The sequence below is a fragment of the Vespula pensylvanica genome, chromosome 17 (assembly GCF_014466175.1).
Source record: "Vespula pensylvanica isolate Volc-1 chromosome 17, ASM1446617v1, whole genome shotgun sequence".
Taxonomy (NCBI): Eukaryota; Metazoa; Arthropoda; class Insecta; order Hymenoptera; family Vespidae; genus Vespula; species Vespula pensylvanica.
In genome coordinates this window covers 4,088,653-4,112,513 of record NC_057701.1, presented here as the reverse complement: position 1 = coordinate 4,112,513, position 23,861 = coordinate 4,088,653, and the positions used below count along the sequence as shown (strand labels likewise).

At 28.4% G+C, this 23,861-nt stretch overlaps 1 long non-coding RNA gene across 1 annotated transcript; it reads right to left on the bottom strand.

Annotated features, from left to right (window-relative positions):
• Positions 1 to 1,872: 1,872 nt before the first annotated feature.
• On the bottom strand, positions 1,873 to 23,293 carry LOC122635101. The gene is made up of 3 exons (XR_006328558.1): positions 23,074 to 23,293; positions 3,120 to 3,261; positions 1,873 to 2,455 (listed from the first exon to the last, which is right to left on the bottom strand). It is a non-coding gene; the product is annotated as an uncharacterized LOC122635101 (long non-coding RNA).
• Positions 23,294 to 23,861: the final 568 nt, after the last annotated feature.

The window sequence follows — 23,861 nt, the reverse complement described above, 5'->3', positions numbered from 1 at the left end:
TTTCAAATACGTACAAATTAAAGACTAATTCATCGAAAAGTTTTCTCGAAAAAAATTATTCAAATCACCACCAATTAATAATTCTAATACGGATGCCTGTCGAAAGAGACTTCCAATAAAATGTACTATATTGGGACGGCTGATTTTACTCACGATAAGGACTTCCATCATGAAATCAATTTTGGCTTGGGATATTGCCAACGAGGGTAGAGTTTTAACAGCTAACGGATGCTTCTTGTTATATGTTGAAAGACTACGCCGAAAGTACCTTGTCCAAGTGATCTACTTGTATCATAAAATTACTGCATGATTCTTTCATTTCTTTAATTCGAAGAAATGAAATATTGACTTCACCAAAGAGATATATATATATTTATGTGGAATTTGAAGTAAATCCATAAAACTATATAAATTCCTAGTAAATTAGTAATACACATTAAACTCGGTTATCATCGTGTTCGAGATAGATTCCAAGATTGTCAACTCTGTATCGTTTCTAAACATTATTTGCCAATATCATAAAAGAGATTTTCTAACAACGATTATTTATGACATAAAATTTATGAAGATTAAATATTGTAATATTGATTTTTATTTTTGAAAGAGAAGTCTAATCGCTTACAAAACAGTAAAATTCCTGTGAAAGCCAGTAATAAAATCTTGCTAGGGATTATTAACTAAATTATAAACGCTTAGTAAGAAATCTTTAAGTCATAAGGCATCATAGTAGACATGAGTTCTCGTTAAAAAATATTTATTTCTAATAATAATTATTACATATTAATGACAATTAAATATTAAAAATGTGTCACTTATTGATACAAGATCTGAAATTACTGTTGAGGACATAGTTAGGTTCAGGTCTAGGTTCAGGTCTAGGTTCAGGTTCAGGTTGACAATAAACATGTAGTAAGAGAAGTACAACGTAAGAATATCTGTCTTCAACATTACCGAAAGTCTTAAAATTGGTATTGCCTCCTGCATAATATTAAGAATAGCGATACTTATTTCGAAATGATTTATATTTGTAAGGAATTATTTCCAATTTTTTAATCTAAATGGAAATTAAGATTTGTTAAATACATAAGTGAGAATACTGAATGAAAAAAATCTTATATTTTATCAGAAACGAAAATCGTTTACATTAAATTCTGTTCACATCTGTATTTATAGCTCGAGAATTTTAAAAGGAATTTGTTAGTAAGGAGAAATGTTGTCTTTACTTATATAATCTCCACCTCTATCTCCTGTTAAACAACCGTCATCACCGCCATCAAATCCACCATTGTTGTAACCTTCTTTACCGGAACCACACCCAACTCCACCTTTTCCTCCACGAGCTAAAAGAATTCTAGCAGCTATTCGTAACATACATGTTCGAACTATTTTAACCTTCACCAGGATCTGTTGGAATCAAATTTATACTGTTATAGAAAATGATTATTTTTAGCAGATTATTAATAATATTTTTTGTCAATTGCAATACTTGCGTTTTCAGTAATCGTTAAGTCAGAATTAGGTGAATTTCCAGATAGAGCAGCATATTTTCTACGTGTGTATCATCACCCACGGATTTTCATACACCTTGTTCTAATCCTATTAGCAGCAATGAGCAAGAATTGGGTAATCCCATCTCCACCATTTTTTACCTCTATTTTTGTCAGTTCGTGAAACATTGATGGCATAATAACCGTTTTTGATAGTGCATCGAATAGAGTTTGACTTTCCTTCTTTGTCTACATTTCTTAATTCTGAAAATTGGTTAATAGTTTTTTGCGATTTTGATTATTTGAAAATATATTATATTCATTTTACTAATTATCTTATACGAAAACAGTGTGTGTGTGTGTATATATATATATATATATATATATATATATATATATATATATATATATTAAATGATTACGATTTATTATGATATGTCACATTATTCTTCTTATTCGAAAACATATTTCGATCATATTATTTAATTCCAATAAACAATGAATAACTTATTGTTAAACGAAAATACTTTATCAACTGAACGTTATGGAGAAATGATACAAGAAGAATCGAGTGAAATTTTAATAAATGTTTAGCTTAGGATAAGCGTCAATTTTAGGCTAATCAAATATAAAATAAAGTTTATCACCCCTTTCTAGTTCAATGGTATTTCAAATAAGCATTTCTCATACCGGCAACACCTCGCCTACCATATACACCCATTCCAATTACATTATTAAAAAAGGAAATAAGATTACATGGAAAAAGAAATGTATATTACCTACTTAACGATATACAACAGAGCTTTTGACTATAATATCCACCACATGCAATACACATCTGCATTTCAATTAGATTAAAAACAGTCTTCCTATATTTTAACCAATCAGACGTCAGTTTTATTACTTTTCTCCATACATTGTTGTAGAATTAGATCTGTTGGTGCTAGTAATACCGCAAGTGGTTATGACTGAGAAAATATGAAAAAAAATATCATGTAAAAATGAAATATCCATATAGATTTGCAATACTTGATTTAAAAGCATCAATTCGATCATATCTATTTCATTAATGAAGTCAATATGCTGCTTTGATATTCTTTGAGACTCTATTATAAGATTATAATAATCAAGAGTTTCTGTAACTTTTTGTAGTACTCATAAACATGTTCACATCATCCAATGCGAACAATATGAAAATAAACAAAATAAATAGACGCGTCGAAAATTTCTAGATAATTTAAAAATCAATTATTCTTTTTCAAGACAGGTCAATTTTTTCAGATTATATTACAAACTTAGGAATTTATCATTCTATTATTAAATTACCTTTTAATCGAAAGAAAAAGAGAAGAAGCAAAAAGTAAGAAATTTTCTAAGCTCACTGCAATCGAGCCCTTTGTCTTCTCTATCGATACAATTCTTCGTTAAATCGCATATACATGTTCTATTTAAAAAAGAATCATTACGACACGACATGCATAATGGTTTAAACATTCTTAAGAATTATAATCGATTTTTGATATTGTAAATACGTAGAAATATTTTTTTTAACTTAAAACTAAAACTATTACAGTAGGCAGCAGTTATACAGTATAATATTAGAAAATCAAAACTGCAAGAAGTATTCGTTACATTTGACGTCTCTCTGAAGTAGCTGTCGACTCCAGGTGGCCAGACTCGCCGGATTAACAGTTGCAGTGCCCAATTTAAACTGCTTGGCTCTGGTTATTACTGCGTAACTTCATCCAGTAAACTATCCTGGAATCCTTTTATCCTATAATGATTGTCATGGTTAACAAATAATATTTAAATTTATTTTAAAAATATAAGATAAAAAAGAAGGAATCGTTTATCTTCGAGAATCATTCACTTTAATGTTAGAATACTAAAGAAATGCTTCTTTCTTCCTATTTGGCGAATAATAATTGAGTTTTGGGTTTTTCCGTTGAAAATATGAAAAAAAGAATGGACAATGAGTAGGAATAGGGATCAATGTCGATCTAAAAGTTTATTAATTCACTTTTTTAATCGCACTAATTTGTTAATTTCCTTTTTTCCTTCTCTATTTAAAAGGAGTAAGATTTATTTAAAATTATGAGCCAATACTCATGAAAAATAGATAGAATATTTTCGGCCTCATTTAAGTCTTTGATCTCGTTGATGGTTACTAACTAACAAACGAAATGTATTCAGTTGGCTCCATCGTTTCTTCTTTACAATAGATGTTGTTTTCGTCTTGATTTTAAAACTTTCTGAACTAACTGTTTGCATTGCGTGTACGCATTGCTCAACATTATTAATTGAACATTCGAAGAAATAAAAAAATATCAGGAATAGGAATTAGTATTAATGCTACAGATTACTAGTATTAATGCTACAGACTACTAGTATTAATGCTACAGACGCACGTGTCTCGTGAATCAGCAGATGACTCAATCGCGTGATTGAGGAAGGGAATACCGTACTAGCCGGCCTGACTTTGATCAGTCGAATTAATTGCTCAGTTCCGGAATGAACCTGGAATACTTCCACTGAGAAGGTGGAACGTTGGCATTTTTGACAAAAAAAAATTCGCCCACTCATATATTCGAATTACGTTTCTATCATTTACATCGTTGAAGGGAATTAAGATAATCAAAGGATTAAATACGGCAGAATTGCTCTATTAATTTTCTAATAAACGGTCACCTAATTAATCGCTTATCTTCTACCTCCAAGAATGACGACATTAATACAGCTTTCAAGGAAGTGTCAATAAAAAGTATGGAGACGTTGAAACTTTCAACGTTGTCATATAATACAACAATAGATCGCGTATTCAGAGATAATTTGATCTGGCAAAGTAGTGTCGTGAATCTTTCTATAGTACATATGAACGAATTCAATTTTTGATACTTTTAATTTCCGCTTCTTAAAATCCTTTAAAGTGTAAACGAACGAAAAGAAAGTCTAAGTTACGTCATCTGCGGCAAATGTAAGTTATTGTCTTTCATAAAGCTATTCTTCATCCCTGATTTTATAATAATAAAACGCCAACAATGAGAACAGTCGTAATAGCTGTAAAACTTGACTGATTTTAATAAATAAGGTTTCATTTTAAAGGTGAAAGTTTAAACCAAGACTTCGCTTTCTCGAATTTTTAAAAAAGCTTTTTTTTTGAAAAAAATCGTCTCCAAAAATTGAGGAGAGTTCATCCATAAAAAGCTTTTTCAAAAATTCTCGATCAGTTTAAACAAATATAATCAACTATTTTAATAACTAATTTATTCTTTTTCTTGATAATTTACTAAGACGTTACAAATCAATCTCTTATATTTATTTCCTTCACTAATGGTTGATACGTGTTTTGCATTGATCTGTGCTAGATAAGAAACAGCAGAAATACAGTTTAAAGAAGTGCTATTTTAAGTATAAAGTAAATACATTAAAAATAATAATTAGTAAATATTATACATATTTATTTATTATATATTATTGTCATAAAAATCAAAATACGAGTTCGTTTTGGTATTATCTATGATATTTTTCACCCCGAAATCATAAAATCTTTTTCATGGTTTTTTCTACAGGAGTGGTCCATTTTATATTATTAATATTACTGTATATTATTACTACTACTATTACTGTACTAATGATATATAATGCAATAATATAATTATAAAAACAATAATACGAAGAAATAAAAGAATGTAGTAAAAAGTGAGATATAACATAAGTTGGACATTATTGCTTTTCTTTAATATAGAATTTTTTTCTCTTTTTTTAAAAAATATAGAATATAATACGGCGATAAATTGTATATGTATATTGTGTGTTATCTCTTCTCTCTTTTTCTGTCTCTCTCTCTCTCTCTCTCTCTCTCTCTCTCTCTCTCTCTCTTTCTTTCTCTCATCCCTCCTTAATTTTTCTGACTCATCCATTGTCTTTTGAATTCTCCTTATTCTTTTTTCTTTACTATATTATGTGCTTATCAATGTGCTTAAACCACATCTTACAATTAGCTATATAAATGTCTTACGACGACAAAGTTATCTAACTAAATCAACGTGTCCAAATAGGTCGATTCATATTTTTCATAATATATCATATTTACTTACAATTTTATTAATAAAATTAATAGAAATGAAGGAAAAATATTTTCATTAGAAAATTTAGATAATTTTTTTATTAACACTATGTGCGTACGCATGCGTGCAGTGTAAATATATATATACACAAGAATATTTCACATTAGTAAAGAAAGAAAATTATTATAAAAATTAATAATTTTGTTTTATATTTTAATCAATGTTATAATATGGGCATGCTATATGTCATATTTTTATTTGATATTATATGCGATATAATGTTAAATTTGATACCGAAAATCTCCTTTATCTATTAAGATATGCATATCAACCCTCTCCTTTCTTTTAAATCATCGTATTAATGTGTGCTTGTATAGGCAAGTACGTTGTGGCTCTCGTGCCGACGGCTCTCATAAATTGAAGAATTGAACTGACAATGAAACATCAGACAATGCATGATCCTACATTTTTATATTGTAGAATAATTGGTACAAAGTCAATACATATTTTGTATTGATTTCGTATTGGTCAATTTCGATTTGAGAAAAACTAAATGTGTAATTTTTAAATAGACATTAATGTTCTTCTCATATTCGTTTCGATATTACATATATTACTTTTTTTGCATTTGCCTAAAATAATTTATTGCAATCATAATAATATTATTTAGAAGAAACTACTAGATATATTTATGTCCTGTTAAAATATTTGTCCCGAAAAGATAAAGATTTTCTACATGAAATTATTATTTCCGATTTTTAAAGCAGGTTTTCACTTGTCTGAAAATACTTTTAAAAATTATTTATTCTTTTGGACTTATTCTTTTTTCCATTTAAAATAAAAAAATATTATCAGATATGATTATTTCATGTAAAAAATCTCTATCTTTCAAAAGAATCTTTGACCAAAATTGGACAAACATTGTAACTAAGATAATCATGATAAACTAAGAGAATTCATGACGTAAATCCTTGCAAACGCATAGGGAGAAAATACCCTGAACGAGCAATTCTCAATTTTCTTTTTCTTAGAAAAATAATTATTTAAAAAATCTATAATTAATAAAAAATGGTTATTTTACATTCAAACATGATTTCCATTGAAGGTACCTCCTTAAGATTATAGATAAGTTTATAAATTTTAAGTTTATAATTATCCTTCGATCTTCCAAATATCAATGGAATGAGAATAGGAACTAATGCAATGCTCGAGCTTGTTAATGTGATGAAGTAACTCAATTCATGAGCTGTCACGAATAAAATATTGATTTAGTAAACTCGTCAGTACAAAAATTTCGCTTTTACCGTATAAGATAAATTTCAAGTAATGTGGAAAGAATTTTAAACTTTTATATAATCGATATTCATTCTAAAAATTCTTCTTTGGAATTCTTGTTCGAGCAAAAAAAGATTAATAACAATATCCTCCTTAAGATTATAGATAATTAATAAATTTATGGATAAACAAGCAGATATTACAAGAAAATAATTTGACAATAATTGTCTTGTTGTTATTAAAAGAGATGATCGATGTTCGTCTGATGAAATTGGAACAGCTATCTTATTAATTTTATTGTTCTGTACATATAAGCTAATTATGAATCTTATTTTCTCATCAATCTTAGAAGAATCAGGGAGTTCAAGCCATATTCGCATAATATCATTACTTTCATTAATATCTATGTGAACTAATTAGCACCATAGTACCATTAGTTAAACCACCAAAGAGTCAGTGCTAGTCGTAATCACTTATGATTTGTACAGCACAAGTATGATTTCAATCCACTAATGTCACTGACTGCATTTTATGCAACTTTTAACGTACGAATGCTTCGTGTTCTATACTATGATATCCATGTAAACATATAATATTACTGAGATTACTTTATTTTTAGCAATATTGGAATAGAACTTTAACGTTCTAATTTCTTTAACGAAGAATCGTGATTTAATTAATTGTAACCTACTCTCTGCCACTTGCATGCTATTCCTAATTTTGTTCACAATATTTGATTGTCTACCATATGATTTACTCCAACTCGAAAAATGTAAGTTTACGCCATAGAGTAGGGCCAACGATCTATTGTTTGATTTGTTTATAAATTAAAGTTGTACAAACGGAAGGCAATTGTCGTAAATTATTTATATAAATGATATATATTTGTTTTTATAATTTTTGACCCATTTATCCCATAAAATTAACTTTTTCCGCGCTTTACATATCAGTTTATTCCGAAAAATTATTAATTGTCGTTATTTTGTGAATCTCGCCATGTTATCAATCACTTTTCCTTGACTTAATCGGTCTAAATATTGAATCATCAAATTAAAAACAAAAGGATTACGTTTTGGAAGAAACAGCGTGATTGAAATATAAACGGTAAGTAAAGACACGAGCTAACGCTTCTCTGCAAGTAAATTCAAAATTTTCTTTTTTCCATTATGAAGTTTTGAAAAAATTCTTAAAAATAATTGGAAAAGACTAATTGGAAAAAATTTCATCCTGTTTTAATCTATGAGGAAATAGTTATAAGGAAAATCAGTTATACACGTGTTCAGTTAGAGAAAGTTTTTCGTTGAAATTCCAGTTTCAAAAACTGTTTATCTTATGTATTTATCTAATATGGATACTGAGAATGAATGCAATGTTCTGTACGTTCTCATTTACAATTGTTTTTCCGTATTCATAGTATTCAGCGAATACACTAATTCTTATATTGAGTCAACTAGAATTATATTAATTAATAAATCTTCAAGAATATCTGATGATAAATCTAATGATAAATCAATTTAATATCGATACTTGCAATCCAGTGGCAAATCATTGTACAGTATATCAAATTTCTCCAATGCGATTTATAACATTTCTCGATTCGAATGCGGTTTTACGACTCGCATAATCAGGAAAACATTAAAAATTAAATATCTTGGAAACAGAATCAACTTGATGCTATCAATAATGACAGCTCATTCAAAGAACGACTGAAAGAGGAAAACATTCCGTTTTCTACATTTTCTATGAATTCTAAACAAGCATACATTGAGTATACATCAAGAACTTTCCTGAAATGTTTATCAATGAGCTATTAACCGAGTTAAAAGTTTTGGATTAAATTCAAATTCTTATGCAATGATGTGTCTTTCTGCAAATTAATAGTTTTATCATGTATCAAGTGAATTTCCTGTTGAGTACGATTATCAATGATGTAAATAAGATTTTATTCCTTTTTAGCGTCATAATTTATTATGAAAAATTTTTCTCTAATAAAAGAACATATCCAATGCTTCCAACGATTGATCCTTCTGCCAGGAATTCTAATTTTCTTTCGATCTATGAAAAATGCAACAAGAAACATCACATTTCTTCGTCTTCATTCTCTTAAAATAAAAAAGCTCCTAAATGTATCAGACGTGACAGTGGTCATATAGCTAATTTCTACAAATAAATCAGCTTTACTGAAATGTAATACAAAAAAGATAATAACGTTGATTTTAAATAAATTGCGCTGATAGAGGCCTGCGCAACTGCTCCCTCCTACTGTTCTATCACTTATCCTCTCTCTTGGGAGATCGATCGACGATGAAGCCTGCTCCGTGAAGCCTGCTTCCTTCCTTCCCCTTCACATCCTCCGACCTTCCAAATATCAACGGAATGAGAATAGGAACTAAATGCAATGCTCGAGCTTGTTAATGCGATGAAGTAATTCAATTCATGGGCTGACACGAATAAAATATTGACTTAGTAAACTCGTCAGTATAAAAATTTCGCTTTTGCCGTATGGAACAAATTTCAAGTAATGTGGAAAGAATTTTAAACCTTTATATAATCGATATTCATTCTAAAAATTCTTCTTTGGAATACTTGTTCGATCACTCCAAAAAACTGCAAATTGTTGCTTGCTTTATTCGAATTGCAGATTGAAATAGTCTTAATTATGGAAACTTGATTTGAACCGGGATTAAGTTTTTTATATCCAGCTACAGTATAATCTAAAACGACTATATCACGCGAAGTAGAGATAGTGTGGTGATATTAATTAATAACAATATTAATTTCTCTGTTCTTCGTACCAACTTTAAATTCACAAATGGAGTAGGCTTTATTGAATTGGAGTATCGTAACGCAATGTACTGATTTCTGTTAATTTCAAATATTGGTATGAGCGACACCTGATGAGTTAAATAAATATTGACTAAAAGAGTAATGCGAGAATTCAGTTCATAATGAAACGTGCAGTCTTACGCTATTAAATACGATGCGAATTGATAATATCTAACTACTACAATATCTTAATAAATAATTTCTTTTTTAGTATAGAGTTCACTAGTTTATTTCGTATTGTCTAGATCGGTTCGTCATTTGTGATCCAATTGATTCAAATTTTCGCGTGATTTTAAGATTCAAAAAGACAATCAGTGTATAAAAGAAGATCAAGATAATATGAGACAAAGAGTGAAAAACTATAAATATTAAAGTGATTTGCTGAAAAAAAAGTGCTTCGAGAAGTTAAATTTTTCTTCAAAATTATAAGATCGTTTTAATTACAACAAAAATTTTTGAGTTTATTAGATTCGTGACAAATGATCACATTCTGAGAATTATCGTCGAGGATAAATAACCAAAAGGCGACATTTGAACTTAAAGAAAAATTCTGGAAACATCGATAAGATCGAGATAAGTTCAAGAAGCGGTGTTCTTTCAACGATTAATGAATTATCGTCAGAATTTAAGTAAGTTTTGTATACAAATCTTATCTCTTGACCTTGTAAGTAAAATTGTGTATTATTATGATCAGTATTAGCAAACTCGATCAATTCTCGATTAATTAAATTAGACGTATAGAAATCGTAAAACTCGAGTAACGAAATTTCAAAATTTTCTTGATAAATATCAAAATGATATAATGACGAAATAACATTTGTCGAGGAAATTCAACTTTGTTTAAAAAAATTAGAGAAAATTCAGATTCAATATAACAAAGCGCAATCAGGTTTGGAATTATTATATTTAAGCCTTGCAATACCAGACTCGAACCGGCAAGACAGCAAGATTTAACTTTGAAAACAGTTATTATATTTACTATGCGTTGATTATGAGAATCATCAATGGATGATTACCTCGCCGTTTGATCAAACTCATAAGATATGCCATTTATTTGCCTAATAACGTCTAAGTTAGATAAAGTTAGTGAGAACAATCAGTAAAGTGTAGTGCAAAATCTAAATATAAAGAATTTGTTAATTTTTTACGAGAAAAATGCCATATTTTAGTAATGTTCAATTCTAAATTTAATGATCAAAACAAATATATAATGTAAGATCGGCGAATAAGTCGCATCAAAAGATTGATAAAAAACAATAAATTTTGTATAAACGCAATATGTCATGTGCTGTTTCAAGAGCAGTCGCTACATTCAAATTTCGTTCAACATTTATAAAAATATTTCCGAGTGAAAAAATAGCAAAAAAATACAAATAGCGTAATTGATAAATGAGTGTAAGGCATGTTCAATTAAATAGACATCATCGTTGTTACATACAAATTCTAAAACAGAATCCAGATCAGAACAATCTAAAGAAAGTAAGAATGTAAATTACACCAAGAGTTTTTATACTTCTAATTTGTTAATTTTTGACATGATTAATAGTGAAGGTCAATATGTAGGTAGGATTACGATAAGAAATAATATGTAATAGATTCCAATCTAAAATCATAATTAAAAAGTTAATAAAAAGGTTTAATTTAGAGAAAAAAATTAAAATTAAGAGTTATAAATATGAGTTATAAATAATCAACAGATAAATAGTACCGAATAGATAGCAACGAAATTTAAATCTCAAAATTCTAACTATTCTACAAAATTCACATTCTTAGCATTTTCTGAATTTTCTGAATTCATTGAAGAATTCCTATAAATAAGAAATTCCTTAAAATTCCTAGTTATAATATATTATCAGATCTTATATTTAATCAATCTGTAAAAGTTGAAATATTTACAAGAGTTGAGATATTTTTAAATTTTTTATACAATGTTAAAATCCCTCTCGCTCTACCAACCTTACACATAAAAGTTTTTGAGTTAGAGAAGAAATTAGAACGGAATTTCAAGCTATAGGAACAATATCTTCGTTTCATAGAGATATACGAAGATCTAAAGCAAATGGGACAAGTTTCGGCTACAAATAAGGAGGTGTACTACATACCTCGCCATGTAGTAATCAAGGAGTCTAGTGTAACAACAAAACTCAGAGCGGTATTTGATACCTCTGAGAAATCCAATACAGAAGTTTCTCGCAACAATATATTAATAATAAGACCAAATATTCAAGACGGTATTTATGAACTGATTCTGCGCTTTCGTCATCCCATTGTACTAAATACAAACATTGAGAAAATATATAGATTATTTCAGGATTCATTCAGATAATAGAAGCTACTAAAAAATCTTATAGAGATTTATCAGCAAGAAAATGCTAAAGCTTTGTCAGTTCGATGCTGTAACTTATAAAACATTCGTAACATCGTTTCTAACAACGCGTTATTTAAAGCAACTAGCCGATGATAAAAAAACATGTTTTTCAAGAATACTCGCAGTGCTCAAGAATAATTTTTTATTGGATGATCTAACGGGAATCAGTATCTAGAAGAAGCTAAGCAACTGAGAGATAAACTTACCAACAAAGTAGGACTACGTCTTTATAAATGAAAATCTAATGAATCAAAATCTATTGAAAATCAAACTGACAGAATTATGACAGAATAAAAACATTACCCGTTAGCTAGAATTCTGTAAACGTAGATACATGCTAACTTATGATGTCAACATCAAACCAAAGGATGACAAATGAGACAAAGTGAGACAGAAATCCTGTTCCGTTCTGTCACTAATAACTCAGTTGTATAACCCATTAGGACATCTAGTATAGGTCATCGTATTTGCAAAGATCATATTGCATAATGTATGGAAGTTGAATTGAAAATGTATGGAAGTTGAATGATAGGATGATCTATGGTAGAATGATCCTATGGAGTTATCTACATCATGTCAAGAATTTCGAGATCAGGTGAAACTAATGAACAGCTGAAGTTTTCTTAAACAAATTACAGTTCATAATTCTAGAGAAGTTGAGCTCTGTGAATTATCTAGCACAAATGAGAAGAGTTATGACGCTTGCATCTATTTAGTATCGGTAAATGAGATTGGCTATTTTTATATACACCGTCTGTCCAAGAAACAAGGAAGAATTTTTCTGATCGTTCCTCATGGTTGTATGAGCATTTTATGCATTGTATTCAAGTGGGGGAAGTTTATGTAAAACATCTGAACCATTGAAACCACCATCTTAATGTTTTTCTATTCTTTATTAATCCGGTCTCGGAACTTCTTGGACAAACGGTATATTATTTTTTATATTTATTGTATATTATTTGTTCTGATAAATTATATGTTCGCATATACATATATAGTCGCTTATATACGAACGACTCCACATTTCTATCTTTCATGTTATTCCCGTCGCTAAGATATCCGACGCTTGACGTCACTTGTTATTACATTTATAACAGGAGCGATCAGCTATGTTTATCTTCTGTACTCCCAAACAGTTGATCTTTTTCCTTCAACTTTACGAAGGCTTCCACCGACAACCAAACATTCGAATTTAGTTAAGGTAAAAATTCTAGTTATGTTAAAGGACGAAAATTTACAATCCTTGCATTGAGCATTAGATAGAACTTTAAAAGTGTATTCGAGTGATGATGTATTATAAGAGTAATAATCGTATAAACTGAAGGCGCATATTTAAACGCAAAATAAAAAAATATCGCCGCTTCCTATTGATACACAATTACATGTATTGTGATTTTGTTCAAGGTATCGTAGCTTAATGCACTGATTTTTATTAATGAAATTTCAAATATTGGAATAACAACATTTGATAAAGTAAATAAACATTGACTAAAAGAGCAATGCGAGACTTTAATTTATAATGGGACGTGTAGTCTTATACTACTAAAAATATGACGTAAATTAGTGATATCTTATTATTATAATATATTAACAAAGTATTTTTTATTCAATATCTATATAGTTCACTAGTTAATTTCGTATTATCGCGTCCGGTTTGCCATAGAGATTCTTAGATTTGTAATGAAAGCAATATATATCCCTCTTCTCGAACTTTGACCTCGACAATTCGATCAGAATTGGTTCTCCATACATTATCGATGACTATTAAAATGCAAAAAATATCTTATTGTAAAACATAGACTTTAAAATAACTATAACAGTAATAGAGCTAGTAAAATGTGTTATAATCGCATGTTTTGCTATAGCTATCGTATCATGCATCTATCTGGTTTCACGTTTCGGACTACCAATTTCTAAACTATCGATAATAGATTTTTTTATTACCAACATATCAATAGATATTAAATGCAATGTAATTAATTTCTTTAATTTAAACTATTTACGTTACATTCAGCAGCTTTTCATTCATTTGGTTTGATTCGCTCAGGGAAAATTTTAGTAATCACAGATCCATCAATCCTGTTAGGTAAGATTAGACTTCGTATTATGTAAATCGAAATGTTATGCAAAAAACGTGAACACATTTATATTCCCGTGAAATTTTTATAGAACTAAGAATTCGGTGTATTTAATTCTTGTTTCGTACTTAAGGCAGAGACAGCCAAAGTAGTAAAGAGAACATTTAATAAAAATGTCAGTTTTATTAAAAATACTCGATGGAAGTGGGAAAATAAGTACAAGAATGTGTTAAATAAGTACAAGATTGTCTTTAAAAACTAAAAAGAAGAGTTAATGTTGTAGATCAGTAGAAGAGATTTTAAGAAAATCTGATAGTTCATTGGATTGATGAGAATACTGAGATACCAAAATGTCGATTACATGAAAAACTCTGAAAACATGATGATCCAGGTTTGTTTTAGCAAAAAAATATCTTATCGTTTAAACCTCTTGGTTTAGATTTTGAGTTATTTGGTATCCAAGATAGAAGCCGCCAAACAATCGGTTACAAGAGATAGGATATGCGTTCTTATCTCTATTTTGAATATTAAGAAAAAGTTATCGTTAGTACAAGACTTTCAGTTTATATTTACTCAATTATTTAAATGAAAATTAGATCATTATTAATCAGCAATTTGGATTTAGAAAAACCGGAACAGCAAATCATAAACGTATCACAATGCGTGGTTCATGAATTAAATAGAAATTATTCCGTACCTATGATACTATTAGACCATATGGCACACATTCAAAATTTCTTTTTGTGTCAAATTAAACTAGATTGGAGATTCGTCAGGCTAATAAAATTGTATTCGCAAAAAAAAATTCTTTACGTTTATTATTACGATAAAAAGTCTTAATTTTATCAAATTCTTATAAATTTTCTCCAAAAATTTATCTTGAGACCCATTTTAATTAATATATGAGAATTTACGAATGTAAGCAAACGTACTCTGAAGGGCTTGACTGTTATCTAATTTAAAATATCTATTACATACTTTTTTAGTCATCGTTTTATTAATGTTCAAAGTAATATCTGTATAGTATTATAGTTATTTCAATCGCTTCATAGCATTATCTGAAACGACCAATGAAAGATTATAATAATCTTTTGATAGTTTCCGGATTTATAGCAATACAAATTCTAATTATTCTTTCCTTCATGTTCTCTGATGTTGCAGTCTTTATAAACGTATTGCTTTAGTTCTCTTCACGAGAAAAAGTCTATCGGTCCGATAAATGAAGTGGTCATGCTGCAATTCCATTTAAATAGTTCCATTTGGAGTGTCCAATTTGAACGTCCAATTATAGCGATTTGAAAATTTTTTCACGAGAATATGTTTTGTAAAATGGGAAGAATGTGTCAAATAATTGTTATATTGGTCCTCTCATTTGCCGCTACTAAAGTCTGTGGTCACAATGAAAATAAATGTAGTTTTTTAATAACTTAAATTTTGGGAGTCAAAGATCATTTTAATAATATATCATTGAATGCATTTTAATGCATGTTATTTAAATTTTTTAATAACTTTTAATAACATGAAACTTAAGAGCAGGGCCCGCATTGAAGAGAGTACGTTTGTACGATAGATAAACAATACGATCGATAGAAAGTCCGTTGTTCTTTGTAATCGTTCATATAGTTTCGCATTAGACATCGAATGCATCGGTTGTATAGTAGAGTGTAAGATATCGAAGAGAAAAATAATAATCTTAAGAATAAAAAATAACGAACATTTCCACGATCAATTTTTACCTTTATCTAATCTATACAACAAATTGACGAAGAGAATAGAATGGAACTAAAGTAAAATGTATTACAAATTAAAATGTAGGTTACATATATATACAGTGTACATTCGTGAGTTTTGTCGTAGAAAACGGACAAGAAACTTTGTACAATATATTTATAAATATTAAATGCAAGTGCAGTAGAAATAATGACAAAAGTAGTGTTACAAGGAACATTCAATTTGAAAAATTCAGAGAAATGGCTAGAACATTTCAAAGACACGACAATAGTTTTCAAGAAACCAGAGGACAGAGAGGAGGCTTATTTATTATACTTTATCGATTTTCTACGGTTTTCAATATAATTTGCGACAATTTGGCTCCATCCAAATAATATAAGCAAACGAAAACAGACTCTATTTCGAAATTAATGGATTTTTCCGGACCTATATCGTCAAAAATTTATGGAAACAAGAGGAAAGCAAATCCATACAAAATTTCGTAGCAGCAATACATAAGTTAAGTATCTATTTTAATTGTATGAAAATTATTTAAAAAGAAAATTCAAGCATGATCCTTAGAAATAAATACTCTAGATTTCGATTGCTACGTTTATCTTACTATAAATAATAACTTTATTAAGATATGCGGCGATTTTAAGTAAAGAAAAAATTATTCTAAATTTATTATAAAAATTTACTTTAAAAAAATTTTTACAATAACTAAATAATCGGTCTATGAACACTCACTTTTAACGATTGACAAATTATTCTCATAAATAGCAGGGGAAGACAAAAAAGATTGGTTTACAACCAACTTACAAGTCGAAATTCATTCGGATGATCGCGAACTATTTACATTAAATACACACAAAGGTACATACATCAATGTACAAAACTATTATACGGAATTTCGAGTACATTAACAATTTAGTAACGTAAAATGGAGAATTCGTTAAAAAACATTCCAGAAGTTATGATATTCATGACATAAAAATATAATATAAGTTATATTTACAGCGTCTAGATTAGATATTAATTAAATTAAGTAAAACGAATATACTAATTAACAAGGAAAAATCGAAATTTTTTAAAAGTTCATTAGAATACTCAGGGTATACGATCGATAAAAATGACATTCATAAAATAACAGCAAAAATAGATAAAATATCACGACTACGACATAGCACAGCATTTCGAGTTTATCGGTTTTATAAACTACTACAGCACGTTTATTTAAAACGTAAGTTTATTGTTATATCCATCGTATCAATTATAGATATAGATTGTGTTTCAATGAGATGGATTAAAAAGTGCAAAAATGAGTTTTTTGAAGTAAAGAAACAATTCAAGAACGACACAATTTTCATTCTGATTTGGAACTGTCGTTAATTGTGACAACGGACGCAAGCGTGTATGGCGTAGGAACAGTAATTTCACATAAATTTCAGACGGAGCAGAACGAGTTCTATAATACGCTTCAAAAACATTGACAAAAATTAATATTTATGTTCGCAGATCGGCAAAAAATCACATGCAATAATTTTTGTAGTTAAAAAATTTTATCTTTCACAGAAATTACTTTACATTGTACATCTAACAGTAACCATTAATATAAATTTTTTTGAAAATATTACAAACATACAGTGTTATGAGTACTATTCATTATTTTTACTAGGTTTCATTTTCAATATTAAATATAAAAATACAAAATTACATAGTAATACAAATGGATTATCGCGTTTACTAATATAAAAAAAAAAACAAATATCAGTATAACGTAATAGACGTTCACGGGTTACATAAGAGAAATACATTATCAATTACAGCAGAGAAAATAGCCAAAGCTGAAACAGATCTAAATTTAAAAAGAAGCAAAGTATTATTAGAAAGTAGAAAACAATTAGTCTCTCGTGGTTTTTTCAATATTTAGAAAACAATCTATGATTTATAACAAGGTATAATCATACGTAATCGATAATAAAGTAGTTATTCTGGAACGATTACAAAATAGTATATTAAATGAATAACATTTAGGGCATTTCGACGTTATAGAAATGAAGCATTTAGTACGAGACATACATATATTGACGGCCAGGTATTGAGAAAGATATAGAAAATATTACAAAAAATTGTATATATTGTAATAATAATAAAAATTATCTAGCGAAAGTAAACATGTATTGTTGGGAATCAACAATTGTAGCTTTCATCGTGTACATATTGATTATGCAGGTCCATTGTTAAATCTTTATTTTTTGTACTAGTAAATTCATTTTCAAAATGAACAGAAATCCATATAGTAACAAATATTACTCAGAAAACAACGATCAAAAAATGCAAGGAAATTTTTTAATATTTGCATCTGACATTTCCCGGATAATAGTAATGAAAAACGATAAAATTGCTCTTAAGAATTTTTAACATTTTTAAAAATTACTGTAAAATTTACAGCTTCTTACCATCTTGCGATAAATATATAAGCGGAGCGACTCGTACGAATACTAAAAGGAACAATACAAAAAAATATAAGAAAAATATTTTTATTAAATTACAAAATCACACATGCTTCCACAAAGAATCGCTAACAAATGGATATATTTGAGGAAAATAAAAACTCGATTAGATCTGATTTGTTTTTGCAAGAAACAACTACGTACAAATATAAACGAAAATGAAGAAGTAAGTTATCTCAAAAAGAAAGAGAGAGATAAAGTACATTATCTTGGTTTAAGTAAATGATGTTTTGACATGATTAAAAAAAGACCAGACTATACTGTATCGAATGGAAAACAGCACAAAATAAATTAAATATAAAAAAATAAAAGTATATAAATCGAAGATAGGCATAAATTATGAATTAGAAAATACATCAATATAAACAGAACAACTACAATAATACTACAAGTTTTAGAAAGACATATGCGAAATCGGAGATCACTATACGTTGCAATGAATTCTACGAGCATTAGAATATTTTTATTAAAGGGAGAAAGTGATATAAGTTGACATAAGAGTAGGGTCCGCATTAAATGGCATACGTCCGTACGATAGGTAAATTGTACGAAAGATAGTGTCCATTATTTCTTTTAATTATTTATGCAATTCCGCATTAGCTACTGAACGCATCAGTCCTATATGGTAGAGTATAAGACATTGGATAGAAATTATAAAAAATATTAAACATTTCGACAACTTATTTTTATCTTTTGCTAACTTACATAACAGCAGAAAAGAAAATAACTTGTATTCGTATTTTATTTTAAATATTTCTGTTTTTGATACTTTTACGTGTATATATTTGATAAAGACGTAACCCAAACAAAATCCAGACGGAACCATAACTTTCAATATTATATTTTGTATACTTTTTCTCTCCCCTTTATTTCTCTCCGCTTTTTCTTTCATCTTTTATTCTTTCAGATTGAAAGGAAAAAAATGACCTTTATAGAAAAATATTTTTGCAGCGTATTCGTCGTTTGATACCATTCAAATTACATACAAAATATTTTTTCTAACATTACAACTGAAGGAAATATTTAGGTGACTACCTAAAGATGGCTACCTAAAGACGATACCTTATATATATTAACGATAAACGTATCTCCAATTTCATCTTACTCGATTTGTCGATGATACAACTATTTTATCTGTTTTTTGCCAACCTAAAATTTTAGTGCCAAAGCTTCAAAGTTATTTATACATCTTCCTAAAATTTTTCAAAGTCTGAAAGTTCAAAATCAGTTCTGATAAAACAGAGATCATGTTTATTGTTAAAAAATATACATATTCTGCTAACAAAAATTCTTATCGTCTAATGGACGAAAACTTTTACATTCTCTAATTGGACAATGTTAAGTATCTTGGGATTATCCTAAATAAATATCACTGTTGGATCTTTATATTAGTAAATTATATGAAAAAGTCCATCAAGATAACCGGAGCCTTGTTTCCTCAGATTTCACCGAAGTTACCTCTTAAGCTTAATATCTATAAAATGTACATTAGGCTGGTGTTGATTCAGGGTATTTAAACATGGTGAGATATTATACCAGAATATTTAAAAATTAAAATGCAAAAAATAAAAAATTGCTATCTTAAGATTTTTTTCGAACTGAACCAACGTGCCTCCATCTATAAGATCCGCGAGTGGAAAATTATGCTGCTTCTCTTGTAACAAATAATCGAATCACTCAACATGACAAATTGTTAATCAAGCTTACAAATACATATAATATTAATATCATATCTTATCTTATCAAAGAATCATTTTCGTCTGCTTAGATTATTGTTTGTTGATAATATTTTTCTTTAGTATTAATAAGTTTTCATTTGTATATATTTTTTCTTTTTTAGTTTAATTGCCGAACTCCATTTAGGATGCTGTTCACATGCTTTGCTTTCAATCATAACTTGTAGCACTATTTTGATATGCAGATGCCGTGTTTATTTACATGCTAATTGAATCTCTTTTTCTTACAGCTGCGGTTTTTTTGAAATTCTTTTCGGTCTATAATCAATCCTATAGATTATACGTCAAAACGGTAATACCATTATAATTCAAATCTATCGGTAAATAGGCTTGCCTATAGGAACGGTTCTTATAAAGAGCATATTGTCAGACAAAGTGTGTGACTTCCTGTAATTACTGGGATCTCAAAAAAAAAAGAACGCACACAATTAGTAACTTATATTGCAATCTTAGCGTCACAAATTTCATGTGAAATTTCAGTTGCAATTACAGTTGTGCTACAGTGAAAGTTATTATATTATTTTACATTGCATGTTATTAATTATTATGTTAAAACGATCGTGGCTTTAAGCATACTATTGCGAAACCAATAGCAGGCTTATACTATATAATTTATGTTCTAAGCAGTTTAAAATTTATTATTCTACAATTGTATTATTCTACAACATTTAAAAAACATTCATTCACCTCAAAATACAAGAGATTCTTTTAAATCATCGAGTATGCCTTATATTGATAAATACAATATATTAGTAATGAAATCTAGACCAAACACGAATCTATTTCGTTTCTTTTAGTTTTGGATAAATTCAAATCACTTCTTTACACTGATTCGAAGTATAAAAGGTATCGAAAATTTTGATAAGTCCCGAGTCTTTTGGCGTCATCGTCGTTCAACAATGGACTCACGCTGAAATATTTCAAATAGCTTTGAATCTGTATTACAACTTTGAACATGATTCGAAACTTAATACTTTTAAAACTTTTCATCGTCATAGTATCGTCTTGGTAGTTTCGATAAGTTTTTAACACACATTTGATGAGTATTTAATATTTTTCAAGCTTTTTGATTATTTTTGTTTAAGCAGTTTCATTGACATAAAATATTAAAAAAAAGTTCAGAAAGTTCAAATTATCATAAATACATTAATTTACGTTATTCGTTTTTATAACTTACAGTATACGAATGTTGATATTTAGAGAATGAGAAAAAGAAAATGAAAAAAAATAGGAACATAGGTTTATTGCTTATAGATACATAGTACTTATCCAATAGCAAAATTGTATTTAAAGTTAATATAGTATTGTTTTTATAATATAATATTGTTAACGAGGGTATGTTATTTCTTACAGACGTCTGCTCTTATTTCACGTTGTGTCTAATTAATCGCAATTAAACTATATTGTTCAACAATAACAAATTCATCGTCTGCGGTTAGAATTACAAGTGTATTCGTGTTAGCTGTTGAAAGTTTCACTTTACAATTAGAGGTATTCTACTTTCACATTCTCTAATTAGACAATGTTAAGTATCTTGGAATTATTCTAAATAAACATCTTTGTATTAGAAAATTGTATGAAAAAGTCCATCTATTCTACTGATTATGTGTTATAATATTGAACGATTTAAAAGTATTTTGCGTTATCTATTCGGGAAATGAATGTTCTTGATCAAATGGATTTTGACCGAATTGATTGAATGCTTCTGGCGAAATGTTTCTAAGAGAATATTCTGAATCGAATGTATAATAGCTACTAATAAACTATCTGTAAAAAGGATTATGCAATTAGGAAGGAAAAGAGAAAAGAAAAAATTTCTATAAAAGATGTTCGAAAAGGGAGAAATTCATTGGTCGTAGGCGTGTCTGGATAATTCGTTTATAATATTTAAACAAATGCATATGATTCCTTTGACAAAATGACCGAACTACTTCGCGAAGAGCAGATAAGCTTCAGATAACCCTATGACTCGATCGGTTTATGAATCTATCACTTATATTTATTTATTGTTCGGCCTAACACATTCCCGAAGACTACATACTTACCTAGGAATGTTTAAGACTTGGGCAATATTAGCAATGAGTTTTTTCTCTTACAACATTTTAAAACTCGTACGAATACTAAAAAGTACAATACAAAAAAGATATAAGAAAAATATTTTTATTAAATTACAAAATCACACATGCTTCCACAAACAGTCACTAACAAATGGATATATTTGAGGAAAATAAAAACTCGATTAGATCTGATTTGTTTTTGCAAGATTTTCTTTAGCAGGATTTTCTTAACGATTGTTCAACGAATTCTCGTGGGCAAATATTCCGTACACTAATATTAATAAATATAAACCTTGAAAGAAAGTTATGTGTACTACCTTGGGTACGCACATATTTATTAACAAACATAATATATACATAATATATAGAGTGATAATTTTATTTTTTTCCAAGGCAGCAAATATATAATCAGAGTATCAAAAGAAGTAGATTAAAACATACCATTTTGAATAAAATCTTGTTACTAAAGAAGAAATAAAAATGTATCCGTATAAAATTCAATATATCACAATGAATAGTTGTAAGCTTGGAATTATGTTCAAGTTATGATACAGATTTAAAGTGATTTAAAGTGTCTTAAATCTCATCAGGTTATCGTTCGAACAACGAAATTGACATAAAACATGAGACTTATCGAGACTTTGAAATCTATGTCAACAATTTTAAGCTTCGAATCATGTTCAAAGTATTTTTTTATAAATTACGTAATATTTAATGATATATATGAAAAAAAAACAACAACAAAACTTTTTAAATTAATATATTATAATTATTTTAAATAAAATTATATTTTTTGTCCCAAACGTTCATGTAAATGAAATACTGTGCATGAAATAAATGACGCGAATTTGATGCACCGAAAAATGCTATCGATTTTCTCATACGTTCTATGCATCTATGTGAACGATTCTTATAACGTTATAACGTTCCAATTAGACACAACTCAAAATTACAATATCAAGGAACGCCGAAGTTCGTGCTACGGATTTCTTATATACTTCCGTATGCGTGTTTTTCTATTCGAGTGCATACAGGCCATCGACTTAACCAGGACCGTAACGAAAGTAATAAGTACCATATTTCGTTCTTCGTTTTTTCTTTTTTTCTTTATTTGTCTATTTCTAAGTTTTTATAATGCGATTAATTGATTACTTCAATCAAGTTTTTTTATAATCCGATCTGTGACAAATTATAATATAATTAGAATATAAAGAATATAATATATAATTACGATATATAATAAAAAATACATATATATATATATATATATATATATATATATATATACGTCTTAATGTTCGAAATCAAGATGATATATAGACATGAATCAAGAAATATCTCAGACATGTAATTTGAAATAAAAATTTTATTTCAAAAATGTTCTCAAGAATGTAATCAAGGAATTTATTGTGGATATAATGCAAATAATATTACAGATCAATAATTTTTCGATTCTATTTGTTCGTCGATACAAAAAAAGAACAAGACGAAACTAGGGCCCGAAAACAAATCAATCGATACCTGTCGCTTCAATTCGGCCAAGTTCGATAAACTTCGTTGGCAAGAGAATAAGAGAGAGTAGGGAGAAAGAGATATAGCTTTGGCAACCATACATCAGAAAAACATTTTTACGCGGAATGTTTGAAATGCAGCAAACGACCTTGTATTCAAATTACTATTCAATTCGATTGTTTCGTATACTACGTGTATGATAGTACATATTAACAAAGAAAAAATAATG